Source organism: Hyla sarda, unplaced genomic scaffold (assembly GCF_029499605.1).
Source record: "Hyla sarda isolate aHylSar1 unplaced genomic scaffold, aHylSar1.hap1 scaffold_219, whole genome shotgun sequence".
NCBI classification, from domain to species: Eukaryota; Metazoa; Chordata; class Amphibia; order Anura; family Hylidae; genus Hyla; species Hyla sarda.
Window position 1 is genome coordinate 358,829 of NW_026608861.1, and position 20,438 is coordinate 379,266.

General features: G+C 46.0%; 9 non-coding genes across 9 annotated transcripts; all 9 read left to right on the forward strand.

Moving 5' to 3' along the window:
• The first annotated feature begins 1,179 nt into the window (after positions 1 to 1,179).
• Positions 1,180 to 1,370, forward strand: LOC130320123 (U2 spliceosomal RNA). The gene has a single exon (XR_008866086.1). It is a non-coding gene; the product is annotated as a U2 spliceosomal RNA (small nuclear RNA).
• Positions 1,371 to 3,466: 2,096 nt separating this feature from the next.
• LOC130320124 (U2 spliceosomal RNA) lies at positions 3,467 to 3,657 on the forward strand. The gene has a single exon (XR_008866087.1). It is a non-coding gene; the product is annotated as a U2 spliceosomal RNA (small nuclear RNA).
• Positions 3,658 to 5,755: 2,098 nt separating this feature from the next.
• On the forward strand, positions 5,756 to 5,946 carry LOC130320125 (U2 spliceosomal RNA). The gene has a single exon (XR_008866088.1). It is a non-coding gene; the product is annotated as a U2 spliceosomal RNA (small nuclear RNA).
• Positions 5,947 to 8,027: 2,081 nt separating this feature from the next.
• LOC130320162 (U2 spliceosomal RNA) lies at positions 8,028 to 8,221 on the forward strand. Its single transcript, XR_008866121.1, has one exon. It is a non-coding gene; the product is annotated as a U2 spliceosomal RNA (small nuclear RNA).
• Positions 8,222 to 10,321: 2,100 nt separating this feature from the next.
• Positions 10,322 to 10,512, forward strand: LOC130320177 (U2 spliceosomal RNA). The gene has a single exon (XR_008866135.1). It is a non-coding gene; the product is annotated as a U2 spliceosomal RNA (small nuclear RNA).
• Positions 10,513 to 12,601: 2,089 nt separating this feature from the next.
• Positions 12,602 to 12,794, forward strand: LOC130320174 (U2 spliceosomal RNA). Its single transcript, XR_008866132.1, has one exon. It is a non-coding gene; the product is annotated as a U2 spliceosomal RNA (small nuclear RNA).
• A 2,078-nt stretch (positions 12,795 to 14,872) lies between these two features.
• Positions 14,873 to 15,063, forward strand: LOC130320127 (U2 spliceosomal RNA). Its single transcript, XR_008866090.1, has one exon. It is a non-coding gene; the product is annotated as a U2 spliceosomal RNA (small nuclear RNA).
• A 2,103-nt stretch (positions 15,064 to 17,166) lies between these two features.
• Positions 17,167 to 17,357, forward strand: LOC130320129 (U2 spliceosomal RNA). Its single transcript, XR_008866091.1, has one exon. It is a non-coding gene; the product is annotated as a U2 spliceosomal RNA (small nuclear RNA).
• Positions 17,358 to 19,452: 2,095 nt separating this feature from the next.
• LOC130320130 (U2 spliceosomal RNA) lies at positions 19,453 to 19,643 on the forward strand. The gene has a single exon (XR_008866092.1). It is a non-coding gene; the product is annotated as a U2 spliceosomal RNA (small nuclear RNA).
• Positions 19,644 to 20,438: the final 795 nt, after the last annotated feature.

Here is a 20,438-nt window from a genome sequence, read left to right on the forward strand (position 1 = left end):
ATTCAGACAGGAAAAATCAGTATAAATCCTTAGAAAATTATCCCCCAGTGTCTCCATCTGCTGGCGGTATTGAATAAGCATTGCTGCACTGATGGGGTATGCATTAGACGAAAAAAAAGAAGAAAAAGAAGAATAATACGCCCAGAAAAGAGGCGAAAAGGAGAAAAACGTAAAAAAACGTGAAAAAAAAGTAAGAGGAAGAGAAGGGAAAAAAAGGTGGAAATGGGTTTAAAAGTGATTTCGGCGGAGAAATATATATATATATATATATATATATATATATATATATATATATATATATATATACGCGCACACACACACATATATATAAACGTATTCTCCGTTGAGATATTGCAGCCGCTGCTGTGTCCAGGCCCAGGAGCCTTAGCACTGTGCTGTGATGTCACTCAATACCACTGACATCACTAGGTGTAAACAACATCTCTCCTTTGCTGTGTATGTGACTATGGAGCTGTTTGGTGATGTCGTCTATTATGGCCTTCATAGAAGCAACAGGAGATTGTTGCATCCATCTAGAACCCTCAGAACTACAGTGCTATGATGTCACTCACTTCCACAGGCCTTGCAGAGTGTAAACAACAACAACCCAGCTTTGTTGTGTATGTAACCATAGGGATTTGTGATGTCACCTAGAACCTTCACAGCAGCGACAGCTTTATGAGGAGCATCAGCACTGCTCTGCCTGAGCAGAACCATCACCGCCATAGGTTGTCAAATAACCCGGGTTTAACCCACACAGGTAAGTCCAATGGGGTGCAGGCATGTCCTCTATGCTTACAGCTTCCCGTGGGTGTTGGTTTGATACCGTTTGGGGACAGCCAAGGAGGCATCTGCAGGCAACAAAGGTAGGTGTGTGCTTGTGTGTGTGTTTCCTATGCAGATCCTAAGCCCAGTGTCACATGCAAGTAGGAGGAGTAAGAAGGGTTCCTGGCAAATCCGGGTTATAGATTGCATTTAAAAAGGCCCCGTGGGAGTGCAATGGGCCCCTGTCTTGCTGCTTAGCAATAATGGTATGGGTTTAGGTTCTGCTGTGTGTACTGGTGGTTGACTGCCCCCCAGCCCAGAGTGTGCATGGAAAATTGTCTGGCAGCCTCCCTGACAGCAAGCAGTGATAGTGCCCATGAAGGGCACCTTGTTGGGCCCGCCCCTTTCACGGTTATCGCTTCTCGGCCTTTTGGCTAAGATCAAGTGTAGTATCTGTTCTTATCAGTTTAATATCTGATACGTCCCCTATCTGGGGACCATATATTAAATGGATTTTTGAGAACGGGGGCCGATTTCGAAGCTTGCTTCCGTCGCCCTATGCATTGACCCGATATGGCAGTATCTTCGGGTACAGTGCACCACCCCCTTACAGGGTTAAAAAGAAAGATTCCTACTTTCATTGCTACCTGCTTGCTGGCTAGCCAGCTAGCCAGCCCTGTGGGCCTTGCTGCTGCTGCAGCCAAAAAACAAAAGGTGGTGCTGCTGCTGCTTCTGCTGCTTCTGCTTCTGCTTGTGTCTGGCCGCTGTTGGAGCGTCCAGGCACAGGACTTCTGCTGCTGCTGACTAAATGGCCTCCTTAATTGGATCATTTGAGTAGCCAGCACACCTGTGCAGGTAGGGCATGACATGATAGGCAGCTGCCTTGATAGCGGGTGGGTGCTGAATGTTCCTAATTGACAAAATAAGATTAATGCTTATGAAGAAATATAAAATCTCATCCCTTCCCCAATATCGCGCCACACCCCTACCCCTTAATTCCCTGGTTGAACTTGATGGACATATGTCTTTTTTCGACCGTACTAACTATGTAACTATGTAACATAACATGGGGGGGGGGGGGGGGGTCTCCTGGCTGTTCACACAGGTGTGTCATTGCTGTACATTGACCATGCATTGCTTCTGTGGTATTGCAAAGGCAAAGACAAATTCTTCCAGCCATCCATTGCACTAATGGATTGGTCATCAGCTGGCTGTCTATGTCCCGCATCAATATAGACCAAAGTACAGAGGGTTAGGCTATGCTATTGTGCACCTACCTGATGCATCAGAAGGTGCGAGGCCCTTGCTAAATTCTGTGCACAGACTTTGAGATCTATACTTTAGACTGTATCTAAACCTGCTCCAACATGGACTGACATTCTGGCCTACTTTCAGCCGATGCGACTTGTCTGTCGCTGAACAGTCGCTTTTTATGTATTCAGCACCTATGTATAATGTTGTAAAAATGCTCTAGAAGCTAAAGTCGCAGAAATGTCACACATATTTGGCCTGCAACTTTCTGTGCGACAAATTCAGACAGGAAAAATCTGTATAAATCCTTAGAAAATTATCCCCCAGTGTCTCCATCTGCTGGCGGTATTGAATAAGCATTGCTGCACTGATGGGGTATGCATTAGACGAAAAAAAAGAAGAAAAAGAAGAATAATACGCCCAGAAAAGAGGCGAAAAGGAGAAAAACGTAAAAAAACGTGAAAAAAAAGTAAGAGGAAGAGAAGGGAAAAAAAGGTGGAAATGGGTTTAAAAGTGATTTCGGCGGAGAAATATATATATATATATATATATATATATATATATATATATATATATACGCGCACACACACACATATATATAAACGTATTCTCCGTTGAGATATTGCAGCCGCTGCTGTGTCCAGGCCCAGGAGCCTTAGCACTGTGCTGTGATGTCACTCAATACCACTGACATCACTAGGTGTAAACAACATCTCTCCTTTGCTGTGTATGTGACTATGGAGCTGTTTGGTGATGTCGTCTATTATGGCCTTCATAGAAGCAACAGGAGATTGTTGCATCCATCTAGAACCCTCAGAACTACAGTGCTATGATGTCACTCACTTCCACAGGCCTTGCAGAGTGTAAACAACAACAACCCAGCTTTGTTGTGTATGTAACCATAGGGATTTGTGATGTCACCTAGAACCTTCACAGCAGCGACAGCTTTATGAGGAGCATCAGCACTGCTCTGCCTGAGCAGAACCATCACCGCCATAGGTTGTCAAATAACCCGGGTTTAACCCACACAGGTAAGTCCAATGGGGTGCAGGCATGTCCTCTATGCTTACAGCTTCCCGTGGGTGTTGGTTTGATACCGTTTGGGGACAGCCAAGGAGGCATCTGCAGGCAACAAAGGTAGGTGTGTGCTTGTGTGTGTGTTTCCTATGCAGATCCTAAGCCCAGTGTCACATGCAAGTAGGAGGAGTAAGAAGGGTTCCTGGCAAATCCGGGTTATAGATTGCATTTAAAAAGGCCCCGTGGGAGTGCAATGGGCCCCTGTCTTGCTGCTTAGCAATAATGGTATGGGTTTAGGTTCTGCTGTGTGTACTGGTGGTTGACTGCCCCCCAGCCCAGAGTGTGCATGGAAAATTGTCTGGCAGCCTCCCTGACAGCAAGCAGTGATAGTGCCCATGAAGGGCACCTTGTTGGGCCCGCCCCTTTCACGGTTATCGCTTCTCGGCCTTTTGGCTAAGATCAAGTGTAGTATCTGTTCTTATCAGTTTAATATCTGATACGTCCCCTATCTGGGGACCATATATTAAATGGATTTTTGAGAACGGGGGCCGATTTCGAAGCTTGCTTCCGTCGCCCTATGCATTGACCCGATATGGCAGTATCTTCGGGTACAGTGCACCACCCCCTTACAGGGTTAAAAAGAAAGATTCCTACTTTCATTGCTACCTGCTTGCTGGCTAGCCAGCTAGCCAGCCCTGTGGGCCTTGCTGCTGCTGCAGCCAAAAAACAAAAGGTGGTGCTGCTGCTGCTTCTGCTGCTTCTGCTTCTGCTTGTGTCTGGCCGCTGTTGGAGCGTCCAGGCACAGGACTTCTGCTGCTGCTGACTAAATGGCCTCCTTAATTGGATCATTTGAGTAGCCAGCACACCTGTGCAGGTAGGGCATGACATGATAGGCAGCTGCCTTGATAGCGGGTGGGTGCTGAATGTTCCTAATTGACAAAATAAGATTAATGCTTATGAAGAAATATAAAATCTCATCCCTTCCCCAATATCGCGCCACACCCCTACCCCTTAATTCCCTGGTTGAACTTGATGGACATATGTCTTTTTTCGACCGTACTAACTATGTAACTATGTAACATAACATGGGGGGGGGGGGGGGGGTCTCCTGGCTGTTCACACAGGTGTGTCATTGCTGTACATTGACCATGCATTGCTTCTGTGGTATTGCAAAGGCAAAGACAAATTCTTCCAGCCATCCATTGCACTAATGGATTGGTCATCAGCTGGCTGTCTATGTCCCGCATCAATATAGACCAAAGTACAGAGGGTTAGGCTATGCTATTGTGCACCTACCTGATGCATCAGAAGGTGCGAGGCCCTTGCTAAATTCTGTGCACAGACTTTGAGATCTATACTTTAGACTGTATCTAAACCTGCTCCAACATGGACTGACATTCTGGCCTACTTTCAGCCGATGCGACTTGTCTGTCGCTGAACAGTCGCTTTTTATGTATTCAGCACCTATGTATAATGTTGTAAAAATGCTCTAGAAGCTAAAGTCGCAGAAATGTCACACATATTTGGCCTGCAACTTTCTGTGCGACAAATTCAGACAGGAAAAATCTGTATAAATCCTTAGAAAATTATCCCCCAGTGTCTCCATCTGCTGGCGGTATTGAATAAGCATTGCTGCACTGATGGGGTATGCATTAGACGAAAAAAAAGAAGAAAAAGAAGAATAATACGCCCAGAAAAGAGGCGAAAAGGAGAAAAACGTAAAAAAACGTGAAAAAAAAGTAAGAGGAAGAGAAGGGAAAAAAAGGTGGAAATGGGTTTAAAAGTGATTTCGGCGGAGAAATATATATATATATATATATATATATATATATATATATATATATATATACGCGCACACACACACATATATATAAACGTATTCTCCGTTGAGATATTGCAGCCGCTGCTGTGTCCAGGCCCAGGAGCCTTAGCACTGTGCTGTGATGTCACTCAATACCACTGACATCACTAGGTGTAAACAACATCTCTCTTTTGCTGTGTATGTGACTATGGAGCTGTTTGGTGATGTCGTCTATTATGGCCTTCATAGAAGCAACAGGAGATTGTTGCATCCATCTAGAACCCTCAGAACTACAGTGCTATGATGTCACTCACTTCCACAGGCCTTGCAGAGTGTAAACAACAACAACCCAGCTTTGTTGTGTATGTAACCATAGGGATTTGTGATGTCACCTAGAACCTTCACAGCAGCGACAGCTTTATGAGGAGCATCAGCACTGCTCTGCCTGAGCAGAACCATCACCGCCATAGGTTGTCAAATAACCCGGGTTTAACCCACACAGGTAAGTCCAATGGGGTGCAGGCATGTCCTCTATGCTTACAGCTTCCCGTGGGTGTTGGTTTGATACCGTTTGGGGACAGCCAAGGAGGCATCTGCAGGCAACAAAGGTAGGTGTGTGCTTGTGTGTGTGTTTCCTATGCAGATCCTAAGCCCAGTGTCACATGCAAGTAGGAGGAGTAAGAAGGGTTCCTGGCAAATCCGGGTTATGGATTGCATTTAAAAAGGCCCCGTGGGAGTGCAATGGGCCCCTGTCTTGCTGCTTAGCAATAATGGTATGGGTTTAGGTTCTGCTGTGTGTACTGGTGGTTGACTGCCCCCCAGCCCAGAGTGTGCATGGAAAATTGTCTGGCAGCCTCCCTGACAGCAAGCAGTGATAGTGCCCATGAAGGGCACCTTGTTGGGCCCGCCCCTTTCACGGTTATCGCTTCTCGGCCTTTTGGCTAAGATCAAGTGTAGTATCTGTTCTTATCAGTTTAATATCTGATACGTCCCCTATCTGGGGACCATATATTAAATGGATTTTTGAGAACGGGGGCCGATTTCGAAGCTTGCTTCCGTCGCCCTATGCATTGACCCGATATGGCAGTATCTTCGGGTACAGTGCACCACCCCCTTACAGGGTTAAAAAGAAAGATTCCTACTTTCATTGCTACCTGCTTGCTGGCTAGCCAGCTAGCCAGCCCTGTGGGCCTTGCTGCTGCTGCAGCCAAAAAACAAAAGGTGGTGCTGCTGCTGCTTCTGCTGCTTCTGCTTCTGCTTGTGTCTGGCCGCTGTTGGAGCGTCCAGGCACAGGACTTCTGCTGCTGCTGACTAAATGGCCTCCTTAATTGGATCATTTGAGTAGCCAGCACACCTGTGCAGGTAGGGCATGACATGATAGGCAGCTGCCTTGATAGCGGGTGGGTGCTGAATGTTCCTAATTGACAAAATAAGATTAATGCTTATGAAGAAATATAAAATCTCATCCCTTCCCCAATATCGCGCCACACCCCTACCCCTTAATTCCCTGGTTGAACTTGATGGACATATGTCTTTTTTCGACCGTACTAACTATGTAACTATGTAACATAACATGGGGGGGGGGGGGGTCTCCTGGCTGTTCACACAGGTGTGTCATTGCTGTACATTGACCATGCATTGCTTCTGTGGTATTGCAAAGGCAAAGACAAATGCTTCCAGCCATCCATTGACTAATGGATTGGTCATCAGCTGGCTGTCTATGTCCCGCATCAATATAGACCAAAGTACAGAGGGTTAGGCTATGCTATTGTGCACCTACCTGATGCATCAGAAGGTGCGAGGCCCTTGCTAAATTCTGTGCACAGACTTTGAGATCTATACTTTAGACTGTATCTAAACCTGCTCCAACATGGACTGACATTCTGGCCTACTTTCAGCCGATGCGACTTGTCTGTCGCTGAACAGTCGCTTTTTATGTATTCAGCACCTATGTATAATGTTGTAAAAATGCTCTAGAAGCTAAAGTCGCAGAAATGTCACACATATTTGGCCTGCAACTTTCTGTGCGACAAATTCAGACAGGAAAAATCAGTATAAATCCTTAGAAAATTATCCCCCAGTGTCTCCATCTGCTGGCGGTATTGAATAAGCATTGCTGCACTGATGGGGTATGCATTAGACGAAAAAAAAGAAGAAAAAGAAGAATAATACGCCCAGAAAAGAGGCGAAAAGGAGAAAAACGTAAAAAAAACGTGAAAAAAAAGTAAGAGGAAGAGAAGGGAAAAAAAGGTGGAAATGGGTTTAAAAGTGATTTCGGCGGAGAAATATATATATATATATATATATATATATATATATACGCGCACACACACACATATATATAAACGTATTCTCCGTTGAGATATTGCAGCCGCTGCTGTGTCCAGGCCCAGGAGCCTTAGCACTGTGCTGTGATGTCACTCAATACCACTGACATCACTAGGTGTAAACAACATCTCTCCTTTGCTGTGTATGTGACTATGGAGCTGTTTGGTGATGTCGTCTATTATGGCCTTCATAGAAGCAACAGGAGATTGTTGCATCCATCTAGAACCCTCAGAACTACAGTGCTATGATGTCACTCACTTCCACAGGCCTTGCAGAGTGTAAACAACAACAACCCAGCTTTGTTGTGTATGTAACCATAGGGATTTGTGATGTCACCTAGAACCTTCACAGCAGCGACAGCTTTATGAGGAGCATCAGCACTGCTCTGCCTGAGCAGAACCATCACCGCCATAGGTTGTCAAATAACCCGGGTTTAACCCACACAGGTAAGTCCAATGGGGTGCAGGCATGTCCTCTATGCTTACAGCTTCCCGTGGGTGTTGGTTTGATACCGTTTGGGGACAGCCAAGGAGGCATCTGCAGGCAACAAAGGTAGGTGTGTGCTTGTGTGTGTGTTTCCTATGCAGATCCTAAGCCCAGTGTCACATGCAAGTAGGAGGAGTAAGAAGGGTTCCTGGCAAATCCGGGTTATGGATTGCATTTAAAAAGGCCCCGTGGGAGTGCAATGGGCCCCTGTCTTGCTGCTTAGCAATAATGGTATGGGTTTAGGTTCTGCTGTGTGTACTGGTGGTTGACTGCCCCCCAGCCCAGAGTGTGCATGGAAAATTGTCTGGCAGCCTCCCTGACAGCAAGCAGTGATAGTGCCCATGAAGGGCACCTTGTTGGGCCCGCCCCTTTCACGGTTATCGCTTCTCGGCCTTTTGGCTAAGATCAAGTGTAGTATCTGTTCTTATCAGTTTAATATCTGATACGTCCCCTATCTGGGGACCATATATTAAATGGATTTTTGAGAACGGGGGCCGATTTCGAAGCTTGCTTCTTCCGTCGCTCTATGCATTGACCCGATATGGCAGTATCTTCGGGTACAGTGCACCACCCCCTTACAGGGTTAAAAAGAAAGATTCCTACTTTCATTGCTACCTGCTTGCTGGCTAGCCAGCTAGCCAGCCCTGTGGGCCTTGCTGCTGCTGCAGCCAAAAAACAAAAGGTGGTGCTGCTGCTGCTTCTGCTGCTTCTGCTTCTGCTTGTGTCCTGGCCGCTGTTGGAGCGTCCAGGCACAGGACTTCTGCTGCTGCTGACTAAATGGCCTCCTTAATTGGATCATTTGAGTAGCCAGCACACCTGTGCAGGTAGGGCATGACATGATAGCAGCTGCCTTGATAGCGGGTGGGTGCTGAATGTTCCTAATTGACAAAATAAGATTAATGCTTATGAAGAAATATAAAATCTCATCCCTTCCCCAATATCGCGGCCACACCCCTACCCCTTAATCCCTTGTTGAACTTGATGGACATATGTCTTTTTTCGACCGTACTAACTATGTAACTATGTAACATAACATGGGGGGGGGGGGGGTCTCCTGGCTGTTCACACAGGTGTGTCATTGCTGTACATTGACCATGCATTGCTTCTGTGGTATTGCAAAGGCAAAGACAAATGCTTCCAGCCATCCATTGCACTAATGGATTGGTCATCAGCTGGCTGTCTATGTCCCGCATCAATATAGACCAAAGTACAGAGGGGTTAGGCTATGCTATTGTGCACCTACCTGATGCATCAGAAGGTGTGAGGCCCTTGCTAAATTCTGTGCACAGACTTTGAGATCTATACTTTAGACTGTATCTAAACCTGCTCCAACATGGACTGACATTCTGGCCTACTTTCAGCCGATGCGACTTGTCTGTCGCTGAACAGTCGCTTTTTATGTATTCAGCACCTATGTATAATGTTGTAAAAATGCTCTAGAAGCTAAAGTCGCAGAAATGTCACACATATTTGGCCTGCAACTTTCTGTGCGACAAATTCAGACAGGAAAAATCAGTATAAATCCTTAGAAAATTATCCCCAGTGTCTCCATCTGCTGGCGGTATTGAATAAGCATTGCTGCACTGATGGGGTATGCATTAGACGAAAAAAAAGAAGAAAAAGAAGAATAATACGCCCAGAAAAGAGGCGAAAAGGAGAAAAACGTAAAAAAAAACGTGAAAAAAAAGTAAGAGGAAGAGAAGGGAAAAAAAAGGTGGAAATGGGTTTAAAAGTGATTTCGGCGGAGAAATATATATATATATATATATATATATATATATATATATATATATATATATACGCGCACACACACACATATATATAAACGTATTCTCCGTTGAGATATTGCAGCCGCTGCTGTGTCCAGGCCCAGGAGCCTTAGCACTGTGCTGTGATGTCACTCAATACCACTGACATCACTAGGTGTAAACAACATCTCTCCTTTGCTGTGTATGTGACTATGGAGCTGTTTGGTGATGTCGTCTATTATGGCCTTCATAGAAGCAACAGGAGATTGTTGCATCCATCTAGAACCCTCAGAACTACAGTGCTATGATGTCACTCACTTCCACAGCCTTGCAGAGTGTAAACAACAACAACCCAGCTTTGTTGTTTATGTAACCATAGGGATTTGTGATGTCACCTAGAACCTTCACAGCAGCGACAGCTTTATGAGGAGCATCAGCACTGCTCTGCCTGAGCAGAACCATCACCGCCATAGGTTGTCAAATAACCCGGGTTTAACCCACACAGGTAAGTCCAATGGGTGCAGGCATGTCCTCTATGCTTACAGCTTCCCGTGGGTGTTGGTTTGATACCGTTTTGGGACAGCCAAGGAGGCATCTGCAGGCAACAAAGGTAGGTGTGTGCTTGTGTGTGTGTTTCCTATGCAGATCCTAAGCCCAGTGTCACATGCAAGTAGGAGGAGTAAGAAGGGTTCCTGGCAAATCCGGGTTATGGATTGCATTTAAAAAGGCCCCGTGGGAGTGCAATGGGCCCCCTGTCTTGCTGGCTTAGCAATAATGGTATGGGTTTAGGTTCTGCTGTGTGTACTGGTGGTTGACTGCCCCCCAGCCCAGAGTGTGCATGGAAAATTGTCTGGCAGCCTCCCTGACAGCAAGCAGTGATAGTGCCCATGAAGGGCACCTTGTTGGGCCCGCCCCTTTCACGGTTATCGCTTCTCGGCTTTTGGCTAAGATCAAGTGTAGTATCTGTTCTTATCAGTTTAATATCTGATACGTCCCCTATCTGGGGACCATATATTAAATGGATTTTTGAGAACGGGGGCCGATTTTCGAAGCTTGCTTCCGTCGCCCTATGCATTGACCCGATATGGCAGTATCTTCGGGTACAGTGCACCACCCCCTTACAGGGTTAAAAAGAAAGATTCCTACTTTCATTGCTACCTGCTTGCTGGCTAGCCAGCTAGCCAGCCCTGTGGGCCTTGCTGCTGCTGCAGCCAAAAAACAAAAGGTGGTGCTGCTGCTGCTTCTGCTGCTTCTGCTTGTGTCTGGCCGCTGTTGGAGCGTCCAGGCACAGGACTTCTGCTGCTGCTGACTAAATGGCCTCCTTAATTGGATCATTTGAGTAGCCAGCACACCTGTGCAGGTAGGGCATGACATGATAGGGGCAGCTGCCTTGATAGCGGGGTGGGTGCTGAATGTTCCTAATTGACAAAATAAGATTAATGCTTATGAAGAAATATAAAATCTCATCCCTTCCCCAATATCGCGCCACACCCCTACCCCTTAATTCCCTGGTTGAACTTGATGGACATATGTCTTTTTTCGACCGTACTAACTATGTAACTATGTAACATAACATGGGGGGGGGGTCTCCTGGCTGTTCACACAGGTGTGTCATTGCTGTACATTGACCATGCATTGCTTCTGTGGTATTGCAAAGGCAAAGACAAATGCTTCCAGCCATCCATTGCACTAATGGATTGGTCATCAGCTGGCTGTCTATGTCCCGCATCAATATAGACCAAAGTACAGAGGGTTAGGCTATGCTATTGTGCACCTACCTGATGCATCAGAAGGTGCGAGGCCCTTGCTAAATTCTGTGCACAGACTTTGAGATCTATACTTTAGACTGTATCTAAACCTGCTCCAACATGGACTGACATTCTGGCCTACTTTCAGCCGATGCGACTTGTCTGTCGCTGAACAGTCGCTTTTTATGTATTCAGCACCTATGTATAATGTTGTAAAAATGCTCTAGAAGCTAAAGTCGCGAGAAAATGTCACACATATTTGGCCTGCAACTTTCTGTGCGACAAATTCAGACAGGAAAAATCAGTATAAATCCTTAGAAAATTATCCCCCAGTGTCTCCATCTGCTGGCGGTATTGAATAAGCATTGCTGCACTGATGGGGTATGCATTAGACGAAAAAAAAAGAAGAAAAAGAAGAATAATACGCCCCAGAAAAGAGGCGAAAAGGAGAAAAACGTAAAAAAACGTGAAAAAAAAGTAAGAGGAAGAGAAGGGAAAAAAAGGTGGAAATGGGTTTAAAAGTGATTTCGGCGGAGAAAATATATTATATATATATATATATATATATATATATATATATATATACGCGCACACACACACATATATATAACGTATTCTCCGTTGAGATATTGCAGCCGCTGCTGTGTCCAGGCCCAGGAGCCTTAGCACTGTGCTGTGATGTCACTCAATACCACTGACATCACTAGGTGTAAACAACATCTCTCCTTTGCTGTGTATGTGACTATGGAGCTGTTTGGTGATGTCGTCTATTATGGCCTTCATAGAAGCAACAGGAGATTGTTGCATCCATCTAGAACCCTCAGAACTACAGTGCTATGATGTCACTCACTTCCACAGGCCTTGCAGAGTGTAAACAACAACAACCCAGCTTTGTTGTGTATGTAACCATAGGGATTTGTGATGTCACCTAGAACCTTCACAGCAGCGACAGCTTTATGAGGAGCATCAGCACTGCTCTGCCTGAGCAGAACCATCACCGCCATAGGTTGTCAAATAACCCGGGTTTAACCCACACAGGTAAGTCCAATGGGGTGCAGGCATGTCCTCTATGCTTACAGCTTCCCGTGGGTGTTGGTTTGATACCGTTTGGGACAGCCAAGGAGGCATCTGCAGGCAACAAAGGTAGGTGTGTGCTTGTGTGTGTGTTTCCTATGCAGATCCTAAGCCCAGTGTCACATGCAAGTAGGAGGAGTAAGAAGGGTTCCTGGCAAATCCGGGTTATGGATTGCATTTAAAAAGGCCCCGTGGGAGTGCAATGGGCCCCTGTCTTGCTGCTTAGCAATAATGGTATGGGTTTAGGTTCTGCTGTGTGTACTGGTGGTTGACTGCCCCCCAGCCCAGAGTGTGCATGGAAAATTGTCTGGCAGCCTCCCTGACAGCAAGCAGTGATAGTGCCCATGAAGGGCACCTTGTTGGGCCCCGCCCCTTTCACGGTTATCGCTTCTCGGCCTTTTGGCTAAGATCAAGTGTAGTATCTGTTCTTATCAGTTTAATATCTGATACGTCCCCTATCTGGGGGACCATATATTAAATGGATTTTTTGAGAACGGGGGCCGATTTCGAAGCTTGCTTCCGTCGCCCTATGCATTGACCCGATATGGCAGTATCTTCGGGTACAGTGCACTCCCCCTTACAGGGTTAAAAAGAAAGATTCCTACTTTCATTGCTACCTGCTTGCTGGCTAGCCAGCTAGCCAGCCCTGTGGGCCTTGCTGCTGCTGCAGCCAAGAAACAAAAGGTGGTGCTTCTGCTGCTTCTGCTTCTGCTTGTGTCTGGCTGCTGTTGGAGCGTCCAGGCACAGGACTTCTGCTGCTGCTGACTAAATGGCCTCCTTAATTGGATCATTTGAGTAGCCAGCACACCTGTGCAGGTAGGGCATGACATGATAGCAGCTGCCTTGATAGCGGGTGGGTGCTGAATGTTCCTAATTGACAAAATAAGATTAATGCTTATGAAGAAATATAAAATCTCATCCCTTCCCCAATATCGCGCCACAACCCTACCCCTTAATTCCCTGGTTGAACTTGATGGACATATGTCTTTTTTCGACCGTACTAACTATATAACTATGTAAACATAACATGGGGGGGGGGGGGGGTCTCCTGGCTGTTCACACAGGTGTGTCATTGCTGTACATTGACCATGCATTGCTTCTGTGGTATTGCAAAGGCAAAGACAAATGCTTCCAGCCATCCATTGCACTAATGGATTGGTCATCAGCTGGCTGTCTATGTCCCGCATCAATATAGACCAAAGTACAGAGGGTTAGGCTATGCTATTGTGCACCTACCTGATGCATCAGAAGGTGCGAGGCCCTTGCTAAATTCTGTGCACAGACTTTGAGATCTATACTTTAGACTGTATCTAAACCTGCTCCAACATGGACTGACATTCTGGCCTACTTTCAGCCGATGCGACTTGTCTGTCGCTGAACAGTCGCTTTTTATGTATTCAGCACCTATGTATAATGTTGTAAAAATGCTCTAGAAGCTAAAGTCGCAGAAATGTCACACATATTTGGCCTGCAACTTTCTGTGCGACAAATTCAGACAGGAAAAATCAGTATAAATCCTTAGAAAATTATCCCCCAGTGTCTCCATCTGCTGGCGGTATTGAATAAGCATTGCTGCACTGATGGGGTATGCATTAGACGAAAAAAAGAAGAAAAAGAAGAATAATACGCCCAGAAAAGAGGCGAAAAGGAGAAAAACGTAAAAAAACGTGAAAAAAAAGTAAGAGGAAGAGAAGGGAAAAAAAGGTGGAAATGGGTTTAAAAGTGATTTCGGCGGAGAAATATATATATATATATATATATATATATATATATATATACGCGCACACACACACACATATATATAAACGTATTCTCCGTTGAGATATTGCAGCCGCTGCTGTGTCCAGGCCAGGAGCCTTAGCACTGTGCTGTGATGTCACTCAATACCACTGACATCACTAGGTGTAAACAACATCTCTCCTTTGCTGTGTATGTGACTATGGAGCTGTTTGGTGATGTCGTCTATTATGGCCTTCATAGAAGCAACAGGAGATTGTTGCATCCATCTAGAACCCTCAGAACTACAGTGCTATGATGTCACTCACTTCCACAGGCCTTGCAGAGTGGTAAACAACAACAACCCAGCTTTGTTGTGTATGTAACCATAGGGATTTGTGATGTCACCTAGAACCTTCACAGCAGCGACAGCTTTATGAGGAGCATCAGCACTGCTCTGCCTGAGCAGAACCATCACCGCCATAGGTTGTCAAATAAACCCGGGTTTAACCCACACAGGTAAGTCCAATGGGGTGCAGGCATGTCCTCTATGCTTACAGCTTCCCGTGGGTGTTGGTTTGATACCGTTTGGGGACAGCCAAGGAGGCATCTGCAGGCAACAAAGGTAGGTGTGTGCTTGTGTGTGTGTTTCCTATGCAGATCCTAAGCCCAGTGTCACATGCAAGTAGGAGGAGTAAGAAGGGTTCCTGGCAAATCCGGGTTATGGATTGCATTTAAAAAGGCCCCGTGGGAGTGCAATGGGCCCCTGTCTTGCTGCTTAGCAATAATGGTATGGGTTTAGGTTCTGCTGTGTGTACTGGTGGTTGACTGCCCCCCAGCCCCAGAGTGTGCATGGAAAATGTCTGGCAGCCTCCCTGACAGCAAGCAGTGATAGTGCCCATGAAGGGCACCTTGTTGGGCCCGCCCCTTTCACGGTTATCGCTTCTCGGCCTTTTGGCTAAGATCAAGTGTAGTATCTGTTCTTATCAGTTTAATATCTGATACGTCCCCTATCTGGGGACCATATATTAAATGGATTTTTGAGAACGGGGGCCGATTTCGAAGCTTGCTTCCGTCGCCCTATGCATTGACCCGATATGGCAGTATCTTCGGGTACAGTGCACCACCCCCTTACAGGGTTAAAAAGAAAGATTCCTACTTTCATTGCTACCTGCTTGCTGGCTAGCCAGCTAGCCAGCCCTGTGGGCCTTGCTGCTGCTGCAGCCAAAAAACAAAAGGTGGGTGGCTGCTGCTGCTTCTGCTGCTTCTGCTTCTGCTTGTGTCTGGCCGCTGTTGGAGCGTCCAGGCACAGGACTTCTGCTGCTGCTGACTAAATGGCCTCCTTAATTGGATCATTTGAGTAGCCAGCACACCTGTGCAGGTAGGGCATGACATGATAGGCAGCTGCCTTGATAGCGGGTGGGTGCTGAATGTTCCTAATTGACAAAATAAGATTAATGCTTATGAAGAAATATAAAATCTCATCCCTTCCCCAATATCGCGCCACACCCCTACCCCTTAATTCCCTGGTTGAACTTGATGGACATATGTCTTTTTTCGACCGTACTAACTATGTAACTATGTAACATAACATGGGGGGGGGGGGGGTCTCCTGGCTGTTCACACAGGTGTGTCATTGCTGTACATTGACCATGCATTGCTTCTGTGGTATTGCAAAGGCAAAGACAAATTCTTCCAGCCATCCATTGCACTAATGGATTGGTCATCAGCTGGCTGTCTATGTCCCGCATCAATATAGACCAAAGTACAGAGGGTTAGGCTATGCTATTGTGCACCTACCTGATGCATCAGAAGGTGCGAGGCCCTTGCTAAATTCTGTGCACAGACTTTGAGATCTATACTTTAGACTGTATCTAAACCTGCTCCAACATGGACTGACATTCTGGCCTACTTTCAGCCGATGCGACTTGTCTGTCGCTGAACAGTCGCTTTTTATGTATTCAGCACCTATGTATAATGTTGTAAAAATGCTCTAGAAGCTAAAGTCGCAGAAATGTCACACATATTTGGCCTGCAACTTTCTGTGCGACAAATTCAGACAGGAAAAATCAGTATAAATCCTTAGAAAATTATCCCCCAGTGTCTCCATCTGCTGGCGGTATTGAATAAGCATTGCTGCACTGATGGGGTATGCATTAGACGAAAAAAAAGAAGAAAAAGAAGAATAATACGCCCAGAAAAGAGGCGAAAAGGAGAAAAACGTAAAAAAACGTGAAAAAAAAGTAAGAGGAAGAGAAGGGAAAAAAAGGTGGAAATGGGTTTAAAAGTGATTTCGGCGGAGAAATATATATATATATATATATATATATATATATATATATATATATATATAAATATACGCGCACACACACACATATATATAAACGTATTCTCCGTTGAGATATTGCAGCCGCTGCTGTGTCCAGGCCCAGGAGCCTTAGCACTGTGCTGTGATGTCACTCAATACCACTGACATCACTAGGTGTAAACAACATCTCTCCTTTGCTGTGTATGTGACTATGGAGCTGTTTGGTGATGTCGTCTATTATGGCCTTCATAGAAGCAACAGGAGATTGTTGCATCCATCTAGAACCCTCAGAACTACAGTGCTATGATGTCACTCACTTCCACAGGCCTTGCAGAGTGTAAACAACAACAACCCAGCTTTGTTGTGTATGTAACCATAGGGATTTGTGATGTCACCTAGAACCTTCACAGCAGCGACAGCTTTATGAGGAGCATCAGCACTGCTCTGCCTGAGCAGAACCATCACCGCCATAGGTTGTCAAATAACCCGGGTTTAACCCACACAGGTAAGTCCAATGGGGTGCAGGCATGTCCTCTATGCTTACAGCTTCCCGTGGGTGTTGGTTTGATACCGTTTGGGGACAGCCAAGGAGGCATCTGCAGGCAACAAAGGTAGGTGTGTGCTTGTGTGTGTGTTTCCTATGCAGATCCTAAGCCCAGTGTCACATGCAAGTAGGAGGAGTAAGAAGGGTTCCTGGCAAATCCGGGTTATGGATTGCATTTAAAAAGGCCCCGTGGGAGTGCAATGGGCCCCTGTCTTGCTGCTTAGCAATAATGGTATGGGTTTAGGTTCTGCTGTGTGTACTGGTGGTTGACTGCCCCCCAGCCCAGAGTGTGCATGGAAAATTGTCTGGCAGCCTCCCTGACAGCAAGCAGTGATAGTGCCCATGAAGGGCACCTTGTTGGGCCCGCCCCTTTCACGGTTATCGCTTCTCGGCCTTTTGGCTAAGATCAAGTGTAGTATCTGTTCTTATCAGTTTAATATCTGATACGTCCCCTATCTGGGGACCATATATTAAATGGATTTTTGAGAACGGGGGCCGATTTCGAAGCTTGCTTCCGTCGCCCTATGCATTGACCCGATATGGCAGTATCTTCGGGTACAGTGCACCACCCCCTTACAGGGTTAAAAAGAAAGATTCCTACTTTCATTGCTACCTGCTTGCTGGCTAGCCAGCTAGCCAGCCCTGTGGGCCTTGCTGCTGCTGCAGCCAAAAAACAAAAGGTGGTGCTGCTGCTGCTTCTGCTGCTTCTGCTTCTGCTTGTGTCTGGCCGCTGTTGGAGCGTCCAGGCACAGGACTTCTGCTGCTGCTGACTAAATGGCCTCCTTAATTGGATCATTTGAGTAGCCAGCACACCTGTGCAGGTAGGGCATGACATGATAGGCAGCTGCCTTGATAGCGGGTGGGTGCTGAATGTTCCTAATTGACAAAATAAGATTAATGCTTATGAAGAAATATAAAATCTCATCCCTTCCCCAATATCGCGCCACACCCCTACCCCTTAATTCCCTGGTTGAACTTGATGGACATATGTCTTTTTTCGACCGTACTAACTATATAACTATGTAACATAACATGGGGGGGGGGGGGGGGGGTCTCCTGGCTGTTCACACAGGTGTGTCATTGCTGTACATTGACCATGCATTGCTTCTGTGGTATTGCAAAGGCAAAGACAAATGCTTCCAGCCATCCATTGCACTAATGGATTGGTCATCAGCTGGCTGTCTATGTCCCGCATCAATATAGACCAAAGTACAGAGGGTTAGGCTATGCTATTGTGCACCTACCTGATGCATCAGAAGGTGCGAGGCCCTTGCTAAATTCTGTGCACAGACTTTGAGATCTATACTTTAGACTGTATCTAAACCTGCTCCAACATGGACTGACATTCTGGCCTACTTTCAGCCGATGCGACTTGTCTGTCGCTGAACAGTCGCTTTTTATGTATTCAGCACCTATGTATAATGTTGTAAAAATGCTCTAGAAGCTAAAGTCGCAGAAATGTCACACATATTTGGCCTGCAACTTTCTGTGCGACAAATTCAGACAGGAAAAATCAGTATAAATCCTTAGAAAATTATCCCCCAGTGTCTCCATCTGCTGGCGGTATTGAATAAGCATTGCTGCACTGATGGGGTATGCATTAGACGAAAAAAAAGAAGAAAAAGAAGAATAATACGCCCAGAAAAGAGGCGAAAAGGAGAAAAACGTAAAAAAACGTGAAAAAAAAGTAAGAGGAAGAGAAGGGAAAAAAAGGTGGAAATGGGTTTAAAAGTGATTTCGGCGGAGAAATATATATATATATATATATATATATATATATATATATATATACGCGCACACACACACACATATATATAAACGTATTCTCCGTTGAGATATTGCAGCCGCTGCTGTGTCCAGGCCCAGGAGCCTTAGCACTGTGCTGTGATGTCACTCAATACCACTGACATCACTAGGTGTAAACAACATCTCTCCTTTGCTGTGTATGTGACTATGGAGCTGTTTGGTGATGTCGTCTATTATGGCCTTCATAGAAGCAACAGGAGATTGTTGCATCCATCTAGAACCCTCAGAACTACAGTGCTATGATGTCACTCACTTCCACAGGCCTTGCAGAGTGTAAACAACAACAACCCAGCTTTGTTGTGTATGTAACCATAGGGATTTGTGATGTCACCTAGAACCTTCACAGCAGCGACAGCTTTATGAGGAGCATCAGCACTGCTCTGCCTGAGCAGAACCATCACCGCCATAGGTTGTCAAATAACCCGGGTTTAACCCACACAGGTAAGTCCAATGGGGTGCAGGCATGTCCTCTATGCTTACAGCTTCCCGTGGGTGTTGGTTTGATACCGTTTGGGGACAGCCAAGGAGGCATCTGCAGGCAACAAAGGTAGGTGTGTGCTTGTGTGTGTGTTTCCTATGCAGATCCTAAGCCCAGTGTCACATGCAAGTAGGAGGAGTAAGAAGGGTTCCTGGCAAATCCGGGTTATGGATTGCATTTAAAAAGGCCCCGTGGGAGTGCAATGGGCCCCTGTCTTGCTGCTTAGCAATAATGGTATGGGTTTAGGTTCTGCTGTGTGTACTGGTGGTTGACTGCCCCCCAGCCCAGAGTGTGCATGGAAAATTGTCTGGCAGCCTCCCTGACAGCAAGCAGTGATAGTGCCCATGAAGGGCACCTTGTTGGGCCCGCCCCTTTCACGGTTATCGCTTCTCGGCCTTTTGGCTAAGATCAAGTGTAGTATCTGTTCTTATCAGTTTAATATCTGATACGTCCCCTATCTGGGGACCATATATTAAATGGATTTTTGAGAACGGGGGCCGATTTCGAAGCTTGCTTCCGTCGCCCTATGCATTGACCCGATATGGCAGTATCTTCGGGTACAGTGCACCACCCCCTTACAGGGTTAAAAAGAAAGATTCCTACTTTCATTGCTACCTGCTTGCTGGCTAGCCAGCTAGCCAGCCCTGTGGGCCTTGCTGCTGCTGCAGCCAAAAAACAAAAGGTGGTGCTGCTGCTGCTTCTGCTGCTTCTGCTTCTGCTTGTGTCTGGCCGCTGTTGGAGCGTCCAGGCACAGGACTTCTGCTGCTGCTGACTAAATGGCCTCCTTAATTGGATCATTTGAGTAGCCAGCACACCTGTGCAGGTAGGGCATGACATGATAGGCAGCTGCCTTGATAGCGGGTGGGTGCTGAATGTTCCTAATTGACAAAATAAGATTAATGCTTATGAAGAAATATAAAATCTCATCCCTTCCCCAATATCGCGCCACACCCCTACCCCTTAATTCCCTGGTTGAACTTGATGGACATATGTCTTTTTTCGACCGTACTAACTATGTAACTATGTAACATAACATGGGGGGGGGGGGGTCTCCTGGCTGTTCACACAGGTGTGTCATTGCTGTACATTGACCATGCATTGCTTCTGTGGTATTGCAAAGGCAAAGACAAATTCTTCCAGCCATCCATTGCACTAATGGATTGGTCATCAGCTGGCTGTCTATGTCCCGCATCAATATAGACCAAAGTACAGAGGGTTAGGCTATGCTATTGTGCACCTACCTGATGCATCAGAAGGTGCGAGGCCCTTGCTAAATTCTGTGCACAGACTTTGAGATCTATACTTTAGACTGTATCTAAACCTGCTCCAACATGGACTGACATTCTGGCCTACTTTCAGCCGATGCGA